This window comes from Antechinus flavipes, chromosome 4 (assembly GCF_016432865.1).
Source record: "Antechinus flavipes isolate AdamAnt ecotype Samford, QLD, Australia chromosome 4, AdamAnt_v2, whole genome shotgun sequence".
In the NCBI taxonomy this organism is placed as follows: Eukaryota; Metazoa; Chordata; class Mammalia; order Dasyuromorphia; family Dasyuridae; genus Antechinus; species Antechinus flavipes.
The window spans coordinates 147463634-147476800 of record NC_067401.1 but is presented as its reverse complement, the minus strand read 5'-3'; positions in this window follow the sequence as shown (position 1 = coordinate 147476800).

The window sequence follows — 13167 nt, the reverse complement described above, 5'->3', positions numbered from 1 at the left end:
TGTGACCCTGGGCAAGTCACTTAACCCCAATTGCCTCAGTCAAAAATAAATTAAAAAAAAAATAAAAAGCACTAATAAAAAGCCTAATAGTTCACCAAGAGCCCATACCACCTCAGGTCACCAGACCAAAGAAGATCCTTCCATTTATAAAATATTATATGTTGAGTAGTAACCAAAGAATCTTTGATTTGTAAAAATTATGTGTTCAAGTAGCCACTGCTAGTCTCTTCATATGTACTCTTTCTGGTGCCATATATACAGACAATACAATACAGAGCTTTAATGATGGAGCAAAGGTTTTATATAAAGAGAAAAGCTAATATCACAATAAGTAAGAAAATTTAAAAGAATGGCAATAAATAATTTTTTTAACAGTGCCTGTTAGCAAAGCTAGCACAAGAAGACAAAGACAAAGTTGAGGAGGGGGGATTTAAAACTTTTGGTACTTTTCCACAATTTTCCTTTCTATTCACAGTTCCACCAACAATGTATCAGTGTCCCAGTTTTCCCACATTCCCTCCAACATTCGTCATTATCTTTTCTGGTCATCTTAGCCAATCTGACAGGTGTGTAATGGTATCTCAGAGTTGTCTTAATTTGCATTTCTGTGATCAATAGTGATTTAGAACACTTTTTCATATGACTACAAATAGTTTCAATTTCTTCATCTGAAAATTGTCTATTCATATCCTTTGACCATTTATCAATTGGGGAATGGTTTGAATTCTTATAAATTTGGGTCACTTCTCTATATATTTTAGAAATGAGGCCTTTATCATAACCCTTGGATATAAAATTTTTCCCCAGTTTATTGCTTCCCTTCTAATCTTGTCTGCATTAGTTTTGCTCGTACAAAAACTTTTTAACTTCATATAATCAAAATTACTGTGTTTCCCTGATAATAAGACACTGTCTTATTATTTTTTTGGACCAAAAAAAAAATTAAATAAATACCAGAGGGCTTATTTTCAGGGGAGGGCTTATTTTAATGAACATTGACAGCAATTTAAATAAACAGGTAAATGTGAACAAAAAAATTCAATATTCAATAATGATCATGTCATCTTCTTCAACAACATCGTCATAAGTGTCCATACCCTGAATTCTGTCCTGGATGTCTTGTGCCTCTATTTCCTTCAGAAGAAGTGGCCACAATCTGTCATGTCCAGCAATATAGCTCTCTTTAAATGAACATGTCTTGTCCAGGTAACCTGCTCATAGTGCCTTGGCGACACAGCTGTCAGTAATTTTATCCCATGACTTCTTCACCCAAGTCACGACTTCTTGCAGACAGGGCTTCATAAAGTTTCCACGCTGATTTCTTTCCATTCTGTTTTCAATGTAGTCATTGACTTCCATGCGCAAATGATCCTTGAATGGCTTGTTTATTGCACTATCAAGGGTCTGAAGATAGGCAGTCATTCCTGCAGGAATCATTACTTGATCTATTCTTCTCTCTGCAAGAAAGTTCTTCATTTCTTTAGTGCGGTGAGTGCTGGCTGAGTTCTTCTTTTATCCTCCATCATGCCCCCTCACTCCCGCTTACATACCGGGTTTTTATGTTGTCTTGCCTCAGCTCTCCTCCGCGGCGCTGCTCTCAATGGCGCCAGCAAGCAAATCACTGGGGAAGAACAGGATGACTTCTCACTGATGCAGCTCTGATTGGATGCAGCTCGGAGCCTGGCGTGCGTTTCACCCAGGGGGGAAGGAAGGGGGATGGGGCATACAGAGGGTACCGTAATGTAGCGTGTAGCACAGGGGATCACCTTCACTACAGTAGCAATCTCAACAGGGCTTATTTTTTGGAGAGGGCTTCTTTTAGAAGAATCTTACACAGTAAGGGGAGGGCTTCTTTTCGGGATAGGTCTTATTATCGGGGAAACATGGTATCTATTTTGTGATCAATAATGATCTCTAGTTTTTTCTTGGCCACAAATTCCTTCCTCCTCCACAGATCTGAGAGAACATAGGAAACTATCCTATATTCTTCTAATTTGTTTATAATATCATTCTTTATGTCTAGATCATGAACCCATTTTGATCTTATCTTGGTATACAATATTAGAGGTGCGGCCACTAAATTCTTGTCTGTTATGATTAATTCAATTGCTTAGGGGAGAGGTTTAAATTTTTGTAGAGGGCAAAAGACATATTTCCTATTCACTTTAGTGGAGTTGTGAAAGGAGGAGGAAACTGACTCCATTTAAATCATATTGAATCACACAGCTAGGCAAGCACAAGTTTCCGGAAGTAGGAGAATCTTTAAGCAGAGAGAGAATAATATATGTCTATTGACACCTGAAGAAAAAATGAGCAAGTCAGGGAAGGGGGTGATTAACTGTCCTTTTGCAGGATGGAGCTTGTAGTCTTCTGGACCTCAGTGGTCTTTTCAGTAGCATGTGGGGACCATACAATTGTTTACCTTACAAGTGGGAGCCACTTCTATCTCTCCATAAAAGGTTACAAATAGAATTTTATAATCTTACATTTTTTTAAATTTTAAAATTAATTTTTGAAACTATATTGTTTTTAGAATTTTTAAAAATTAATTTGTCAAAAAAGAAAAATATTTCAGAAAGTCATTTTAATCTATTTTTAAAAATGAGGATTCTTAGTGATTTGTTAAGTTTGAGCAGATTATAGAGCAGATTTTGTTGATGCTGTCTAGGATTATTATTTCATTCACTTTTTTTGTACTTTTTATACCTCAGATGTTTAACTTTAAATGTACTTGAATCTATTAATTTAATTTCTTTTTAGTATAACATTTAAAATCTCATTTTGGTATTTTTTGTTTCATATTTTGTTTTTTCTTACCTCCAATGGGATTCTGCCCTCATTCTAGAATTTTTATTTTAATTTGCATTTTTTTCCTCTACTATAAACTGGCTATTACTCTAACTCCTTTTGAATATGTTTTTCCTTTTGTTTTCATTTTTTGGATACATGGATTTTGTTATACTTTCTGGTTATCCTCTGTAATTTTTATAGTAATTTCAGGAAAGTGCTGTTCATTTCCAACCTTATTTTTCATATTGCTGAATATTGTTGTTAAGCTTGACAAAGACAAGCCCTTTTCCCATAATACTGCTAACAAGAAAATGCTTCTATAACAAGTGTTTTCTTGATGCTATGCTGATGAAGCTTCAGATTTATGTGGCTAAATCTGATTTAGCCAAGATTTGATTCACTGTGTGATTTTTGCCTTTTAACTTCTATGTTGGTAGCTCTTGGGAAAAGTATTAGTACTATTTTTCATAATTTTGCATCTATTTGTTTCATTGATATAAATTTGCATATTGGTTTTGCTTATTGCTGTATATTAATTACATAAAACTTTGCTTTTTGTATTAAGGTGGTACAATTTTGCATGTTTACTGCTTAAGTTACTATTATTGGCTTTGTTGATTATCTGAAACATGGAGCAATATCTCAAAAAATATGGGTGCTGAACTGATTGAAAAGCAAGGCACTATTATAATGTGGTGAAATATATTAAAGTTTCCTGATATTAGGAGAAGACATTATAAATCTGATGACATAAAAATGTTGAAAATAAATATAAAATACTGAAGATTGCAAAATAATGTTTAGAAATGTCAGGAAGTTTTCTGTGCTTTACCAGATCCAAACATACATACAAAACCTAGAGGTGCAATATGATGGTGATGAAACTCCACAAAAAGTATATACTACATTTATATGTTTTATTGATAAGCATAAAGAGGGAAACTTTCTGACTTAGATCAGAATATATTCTCAATTACAGAGACTAATTCAGAGAAGTTTAGTAGTATCTAATGAAGACCAGATTAGTCTGCAGTAAACAGAAAAAGGTTACACATGGCTTTGGGCTCTATCTGCTCATCACTGCTATTGACTTTTGGCTGCCACCATGATAAAGGGCTGAGGTGAGGCAAATGCTAATAGAGATGAAGGCCTAAGGTAGATATGCGAAGCAGAGTTCAACTTTCATTGATCTAGGAATATCTTTTTGAATTTCCTAGCAAGCAAAATGAAAAAGCTACTCTACAAATGCAAAACCTAAGACCCAAGACCACAGAAAATCTGGCAAGATATGGAATAATAGACAAAACTTCTATCAGGACATATAAAAAAATAGACCCATATGTTACAACTGTGGATTAGATAGCTCAATATATATGGTATGATTTTAGAGTCTGACCACACTCGTGTGTAACCTACATAGGGTGCTCACCTATCAGTTTGCTACCTGACATGTTACTATATTTATACTGATCATCCTAGGTTTTAAGGTAAGTCAGAGTTATGTTTGGATATTTCCTTTATAATTTGTCATTATTTAATTAGATTAATTTGAGTCCCTACCTCAGTTTACTAAATACCATTTAATAATTAAATGATATAATTATTTAGTCAAATAATGTAAAAAGTTAATATTTAATAAACTGGTGAAGTTTTTTTCCCCATTTCCCCATTGTTCATATTTTTATAAAAATTGCTAATCTAGATTTAAAATCTTGTCAGTTAGTTAATAAACTATATTAACATTGCAATAACAACAAAACAATAAGTAAATAATTATTTTTAATATTCCAGCTGTGAGAAACATCACATTCAGAACACTATCACTAATATTTTTTGTTTCTCATTTTTGAAACATAATCCCATCATTTAATAACTCTCAGGATAAATGTGCTATAAGAAATTATGAGTAGGATAATTTCAGAAAAACCTGCAAAGACTTAAATGAACTGATGCAAAATGAAATGAGTAGAACCAGGAGAACATTGTACACAATGATCAAGAATAATTGCAAAGGTGTTATGATAAAAAATGCTGAGCACCTTTAGAAAAATAACTGATAGAGTCTGTAGATCAAAGAATATGAGTTTTTCACTTTCTTAATTTTTTATGGTGCTTTTTTTGGTTTGTGTTTTCTTTTATAATATAACTAATATATAAATGTTTTGCATGTTGCACATATATAATTTATGTCAAATTGCTTACTGTCTCAGGGAATGGGGAAGAGAGGGAAGAAAGAAAATAATTTAAAACTCAATTTTTAAAAAAAATGTTAATTGTATGTGTAATTGGGAAAAAGAAAATATTTTTAAAAACTTCTCAGGAAAGGAGTCAGTTTTTCTAGAATTTTCCTTATCTTGCTTTTGTACTGTCAATATAGATTTGTCAAGTACTTATGTGTTGGGTGCTAACAAATTCTCTAAGGAAATATGTTTTCTTTATCCTTTTTTTTCTATATCTCTTCAACATGACAGAAAAAGTTTCTTCACAGTGATTTAATAACGGTCTCTCAAGAATCTATTGCCTCTTGAAAAAGTTAAAATCTGGATTGCCATGGGAAAAAGGACAAGGGGTTAGGGAAAGAGTTCATACTGAAGCCCGATAACAAGTTGTTGGCTGAATTATTGATTCTTATGGTCTAGTCCATCTGGATTCCTACAATCTTTTTCAGAGGTGAAGACTAAGATGAAGACTGAGGTGAAGACGAGGATATAGACAATAGTACTGTCCTATACATAATTTTCTTGGATACATGATTTTTTATTTTTTTAATAATCAATACATTTTAGACATTGTGAATTAGGTGCCTCAATTTTTTGGTGAGGTATCTCAAACTCAGTATATCCAAAACAGAATTCATCGTCTTTTCCCCATAACTTCTTGCTCTTTACTTTACCGCAAATCTGCCAAGTCATTCAGGCTTACAGCCACATTATTCTCAGCTCTTGCGTCTATCCGCCTTACATATAAAAACTAATGTCATTTTATCCTTAGAACGTCTCTCATTTACATCCTTTTCTCTCCTCTGATGCTGTAACCATTCAGGTACTGTTATCACCTCTCACTTTGACCATTGTTAAAACTTTCTAACTGGTCTCTCTGACTTGTCTTTCTCCATTTAATGTCTTCCACTCAGCTGCCAAAGTGGTCTAATACTGAAAACATTCTTACTCAATAAATTGCAGTAATTCACTATTACCTTTAAGATTAAACATAAAATGCTTGTCATTTAAATACCTTCAGAACATAGACCAGGAAAGATGCGGACCTTTCCAATTTTCTTACAATTTATTTCCCTCTATACACTTTGCTATCAAACTACAGACAATTCTTGCTTTATGTCAATGTAAATTTGCATTGTTCAACTTCAACTTTAGGGAAAGAATTCTGAAAGAAATCCACTTATCAAAAAAAAAAAATCCCTATTACAGGACTGTGTTCACTCTCTTTCCACTCTTGCCTCTTGGCTCCAAAGCCTCTCATCAACCAACCAAAAAAAAACCCCCAAACAAACCCTTAAAAATACCTCCAAAGTAAAAGCAGAAGAGAGCCTGCCATCCCCAGATTTAAGGCTTGGCTCCAGACTTTGAGTGCCGTGAAAGGAGATCTAGCATGTCCAGCCCTCCCATATGTCCATCTCCCATTCCTCAGAGCTCATATACTTAGGCTCTGTCCATGCCCCTGCATGTTCCTTCTGCCCTTGATTCTCTGTCCCTGGCTCCCATGTTTCTTTGAACTGTGCACCAGTCAGCTCACTCTACTGATGTCTCCTTCTTCCTTCATGTCTATAAGCAAATTTGCATTACATAAAATTGCCTTGTCCACTTATGTAAAGTGAGATTACATTACACTGACTTATGTCTTGTTCTTCACACACAATCCATCTCCTGGCTCTGTGATTTTTAACTGATGGTCCCTCATTTCTGAAAAGCTTTCTTCTAACCTCAACCTCTTAGCATCCCTGACTATGTTCACAGTTTAGCTCATGTTCCAACTTCCAGAGGAGCTTTCTTCCTTGCTGCTAATCCCTTCCTTCTAAAATTCTCATCTACTTACTCAGGATATCTTGTATCTACATAAATTATTTGCATTTTGCCTTTCCCATCAGAATGTGTGTTCTTTGAGCTCAAGGACTATTTTTACCTTTTCTTTGTATTTTCAGCACCAATAATTGGCATGAAATAATAGTTTGTTGAGTGACTAGAGCTCACGTTACCATTATATTCCTATAAATCTATGAGAAACATGAGGAAGGTACCTCGGGTTTAGAGCTGATATACTGAATGATAATGACTACCTATATCTGAGATACTTTCCAATGAGCTTGAAATTCTCAATAGGCAGGTGGACATCATGGCTGTAGTGAACTAAGACCCAGAAACTTAAACTGAAGGGTCAGTACTTATTGAACCCAATTCTAGACTGCTTGAAATACTAAGAGGACACCGAAAGCAATAAGTTGGCATCTAATACTTGCACATTTTGACCATTTGTGTAACCTGTGCAGTGGCCTGTAGGAAATAGAGAAAAACCATGACAGGATACATCATAACAGCACTGGCTTTTCAAATTCAGGGAAGAGACCTGAGGTATTTGACATTGGTGCAGAAAGAATGTCTCTCTCTCTGTCTCTATGTTTCTGTCTCTGTCTCTGTCTCTCTGTCTCTGTCTCTCTTTCTGCAATTGGGGTTAAATGATTTGCCCAAGATCACACAGGTAGGAAGTGTTCAATGTCTGAGGTCACATTTGAACTCAGGTCCTCCTGAGGATGTGCTCAAGAAACAGTCCACAGAATCCAATTCATCCATTCCCAACTATTCCAGAAATGACCTAGGAAGGTACCCTTATCGCTGATAGAAGACTGTGAAAGAATTTAATGGCATCTATAAACATTATCTAGAATATTGGTACCAAAGAAGAATGAAAAGATATGGATGATGAGACATTGTATAAAATAACTAAAGTAGGATAGCCTGCTGTTTTACTGGTTTAAAATATCTGGACTATCTAGAAAGCAAATAGTAGATTTCCAGTCTTGGGTTTATCCATTGGATATTATCATATTTCTATTCCTGGCAGCTATATGGAGTAATTGATTGACTTCTGGGCTTGGAGTCCGGAAGACCTGAGTTCAAATTAACCTCAAGTATCTATTAATACTGAACCCTGTTCTCCTCGGTGTTCTCAATCTGCAAAATGAATTGGAGAAGAAAATGGCAAATCAGCATTTTTGCCCAGATAATACCATGGACAATGTTGGTGAGTTATGGTCCACAGGATCATAAAGAGTTGGACATGACTGAAATAGCTGAACTGCAGCAATAAAAAGTCTGGGAAAATCAAAGAGAAAATCACTCTGATATGTTCAACTACATTTTAGCAATTTGAGCATGTGTCTCAAATATTTCAAGGATATTTACCACTTTTCAACAACAGATGAAGAAAGTGGGAGAGATGTAAATTATATGGAAGTTACTGATAGCTTAGATGACCTTATTGCCTTTGGGAAGACAGTGGAAGGACACAAAGAGAGAAAATGAAAATATTATATGAAAATGGATGTAAAATTGTTAATTGAAATGTGCCAGAGCTTCTGTTAAGTATGTGGGTCATAAGGTATCTTACCAATGAATGAACCAAAGAAAATAATTCAGCCTATTGATGGAAACTTTGTTATTTAAGGACTACCCTATTATTTGATGATTAATTATTGAAACTTTGTTCACAAGCAAACCGCTATTGTGAAGCCACTGAATAACTGAATTCATCTAAATATGGCTGAAAAGACTTGGGAATACAAGGATAGAGGGGGAGAAATGCCAAATTTCCCCAAGACTAACAAAGCCATTTGGAGATAAATGGACAGATAATTGTGAGCAGACTGTCATCTGCTTTACTCATGCACCTGTTAGAGACCTATGCAGATCTAAGCAAATCTTTTGTCTTGCACACAGATGGCAACCTGGAGGACTTGAGAACAGTCTTTTATTAAAATTGTGATGATCACCAGAAACCACCTGTATTTACCAGAAGGGGTTTGCATTGTTATGTAGTTGTGTCTTACTCTTAGTGACCCGATTTGGATTTTTCTTGGCAAAGACACTGGAGTGGTTTGCTATTTCCCTCTCCAGCTCATTTTATAGATAAGTAAACTAAGGCACATAGAATGAAGTGACTTGCCCAGGGTTGCACAGCTAGGAATCTTGGGGCTAGATTTGAATTTAGGAAGATGAGTCTTCTTGATTCCAGGTCAGGTACTCTAATCACTGTGTCACCTAGATACCCCAGGAAAGATTTGACTGACAGCAATGATGGAAATCCCATTTAAAAGCTAGAGTTTTAGCTTTGAAGCAAGCCACAACTGAAATGTTCAAAGATTACAAATGGAATAAAAATTTCAAATAGGTATGAACAACAGTCACTGACCTATTCTCATTATTATATTTATGAAACACATACTCTATACCAAATACTGGGGATTTAAATACAAAAATTGAGTCAATCAGAGAACTCACATACTATTGGAGGAACACATGTAGGATAATAGTCATCATGTAAGGGTGTTTCAATCTGGGAAATCACAAATTAGTGGGTAGAGTTGTAGAGCTTTAAAAAACAAGACAAAACACATTTTCCCCAAGAATTACAGAATAGTTTGAGTATTGCTCCCAGAGGCAGAGGTAGAAAGAATAGAGGTAGGAGACTGGGAAGAGCAGATGGCATGAAGATGACCAGTAAGCAGCATATTGGGTTGATAAATAATTATCATTTGTCCCTGCAAGAGCTGGAGTGAGGATGGGAAGCTGAGGGAGGGTGGAGGGAGGGAAGCTGAGGGAGGATAACATGGTATATCAATGACTGAAAAGCCTTTTTCTTATATTACTGGTTGGGTTGAAAGGTATTTGACTAAGGAAGAGAATTAGTTACTCCTTTTTTCCCAGGTCCCTACTCTAGTTGTGGTAATGTCATTCATTTCCAGGTTTGACCTTCAGATATTATTATGAATTTGACATTTTCCTATGTCAGTCTTCTCACTTTCTCTCATGAAGAATGAAATCTTTTTAAACCTATTTTGGGAGAGACAATGGAAGGGAAGGCAAATTGCCTGAATGTGCTGTCTTATATTGGGCTGACAATTGCTCACATATCAAATCTCCCTGAGAAAATTGTAGGCTTATTTTTGTCTAGGACAGTTTGGATTCACTTAATCTCTGCTTTTGCTGAGCTATAACAATATGTATAAGATATTTTTTGTTCTGTTTAAGTGCTCGAATAACAGTCCTAATGACCAAAGAATCTTTCTCTGTTCCTCTTATTTACCTGGCCAACAATAGCCTCCCTCTCATTCTTCAGGGACACAATGAATGATATCTTAGAGAAATTGCTTTCTTTTTAAAAAATTAAATGGCAAATGTAGAAAGTAAAGAGACTCTTAAAGAAATAAAGATTGAGTATACAGACTTTGTGACAGAGCCAGAGCGGTAAGATAGACATAAGTGATTTCATTCTTGGCTGTTGTTTGTCCATCAGGCAGGTGATGTCATGACATATAAATAAATTGGATTTAAGTGAGGGAGGGCTGTGCAAGGTCACCTGCCTCACTTTCCCCTCCGGAGACATCTGGGTCCAAGGGCAAGATTTAGATCAACATGAATAGAGATGGCCCTGAATGCAATGGGAGACCATGGTCTTTTTAAACTAAGGTCTTCAACAGGTCTCAATTTGACTGAGCCCATACTGATTCAGTGATTAAGGCTGGGTAGCAATTGAGTCAAAAAATCTCCTCTTTCACCTAGTCAAATATGTGTATATATATACACAATATAAACAAATCTGGGAGGGGAAGATCCTCAGGGTTTCTGGCTAAAGCAGAAATGATTGTCATTTACATTCAATCATTTTGGGCAGCAGCCTTCATGCATTCACTCCCAGCTAATTCTACACCATTCCAATTTAAGTCATTGTTCTTTGCATCTTCTCAGTTTGGATAGCAACAGTAGTAGTGATGGTGGCAAGCCATAATAGGGAGACCTCCCAGTGTGGTCAGCTTCCTATCATTTCCCTTATCACAGACTACCTGTGCCTCTTAATGACTGCCACTCAGCAGACTTGACCATTTCTCAATTTCCCACTCCTTTCCCACAGAATTGGGAGAGTTTCATTTTCTCAAGACTTTGTAGCTCCATAGCCTCCAGAGATTCAAATGGATGGGCAGTGAAGAATTTGTTTTCCAGAAAACATTTATCTTCATGATTCTTTATATTTTGAGAACAAAACCAAACTAAATTCAAAACTAAAAGCCTCCTTCCTGTTTTGGAAGGCAGGAAATAAGTATATATCAAACACCTATTACTTATCAGGCACTATGCTAAGCCCTTTACAATTTATCTCATTTGATCTTCACAACAACTCTGGGAGACAGATGTGATTATTTTCCTTATTTTATGGTTGAGAAAACTGAGAAAACCACAGGTTATATAACTTCTTCAGGGTCACAAAACTGTAAGTACCCGAGGCAGGCTTTGAACTTGGATTTTTCTGACTGTAAGCTCAACACTGCTCCGCCCAGCTATCCCTAGATGTGAGAAACACCTATAATAAACTAGGGATCACTTCTTGTGTTTGGTTAACTATTTAAAAAACTATTTAATTTACTATTGAGCCAGATACTAGTTATGAATTCTTGGGGGAAATAATTGATCCATCAACAAACATTTATTAAACACCTACTACTATATGCTGGTGATACAGAAGCAAAAATGAAGCAGTCTTTTACCCTTAAGGGGTTTACATTCTATTGGGAGGAGACAACATGAATGTATAATGGCTCTGAAATCTCATGTATTTAGGAGTTTTCTCCAAAGATATAGATTGCAACTCACTCATGTTGATCCATCCTTCTTGACTTTTGTCATTTTCCCAAAAGTTTATTCCTGGGGGCTACCCAAAGTGCTGGAGGCTTCTATTTCCTATATATGTCTTCATTTCCTTTTGTGTGATATTCATTTTTAATTCTCACTTGTTACCTTATAATTCCAATAGTAAAATATTAGCATTTAAGGCTAGACCCTTTCTCTTCTGGGAAACTTGGGGTCAGTAAAAGAGCTTGGCAATTTATTTTTTAGGGGATAGATGAGTGGGAGGGATGTGCATGTGGGGAAGAAGACACTGGATCTCCTTATCCCATCTAAGCTGGAACTGCAGTGACTACTCACAGGCTTGGTTCCATTATGGATTATCATGGAAGCTTTAACTTTATTCTGTTTCTGACCTGGCTATTCTGCTTCTCCTTAGGCAGCCCAGGGCTTTGCAATTTCCCAAAGGCATTACAGCCTTCTCTCCTTCCTTTTCAATTCTGGGTCTAGCTCCCAGGCCATCTGTACTATCTGCCCTAGATACACAAACTGTTGGACAAACTCTGTAGGGTGTCCATCCAATTTCATATTGAAATCTGGGCAATAGATATTCTACTTAGTCTTTCCAAAAATCAAATTCCTTTGAGGAATTACAGATCTACTCCAGAAGGTTCAAGCTATGGGGTTTGACGCAATCAACACAAATCACCACAGATGGGAGCATTTGATGACCCTCACCATCCTCAAAAAGTCCTTTCTTGATCTGTACTTTGTACTGGATCTCTTCCATCACAATGGTATTATAATAATATCTTCAGTGAGCAGAAAACTTCCAATTTATTATTGTCATTAACCATTATTATGGTCATTGAACATTATGGTCATTAATTAAAAATTAAAATATTTCTGTTCTTACATATATGTTTGTGTATAATATATACACACATAAATATACATGTCCATGGCATGTATATATACACATGTACAAATATATTTATAGTGTGTATATACAAATATATTTGTAAATATGTATATACAAACATATACATATATATTTTTATGTGTATATATAAAAATATATTTGTAAATATGTATATACAAACATGTACATATATATTTTTATGTGTATATATAAAAATATATTTGTAAATATGTATATACAAACATGTACATATATATTTTTATGTGTATATATAAAAATATATTTGTAAATATGTATATACAAACATGTACATATATATTTTTATGTGTATATATAAAAATATATTTGTAAATATGTATACACAAATATATGTACATATATATTTATATGTGTGTATATATAAATATATTTGTAAATATGTATATATGCATATGTGGACATATATATTTATATGTGTATATATATTATATATACCTCTATTTGTATATACTTATATATCCATACATGGACATATATATGTAGGCAGCTACGTGGCACAGTGGATAGACTACCAAACCTAGAATCAGGAGGACTGAGTATCAGTGTGACCCCAAGCAAGTCACT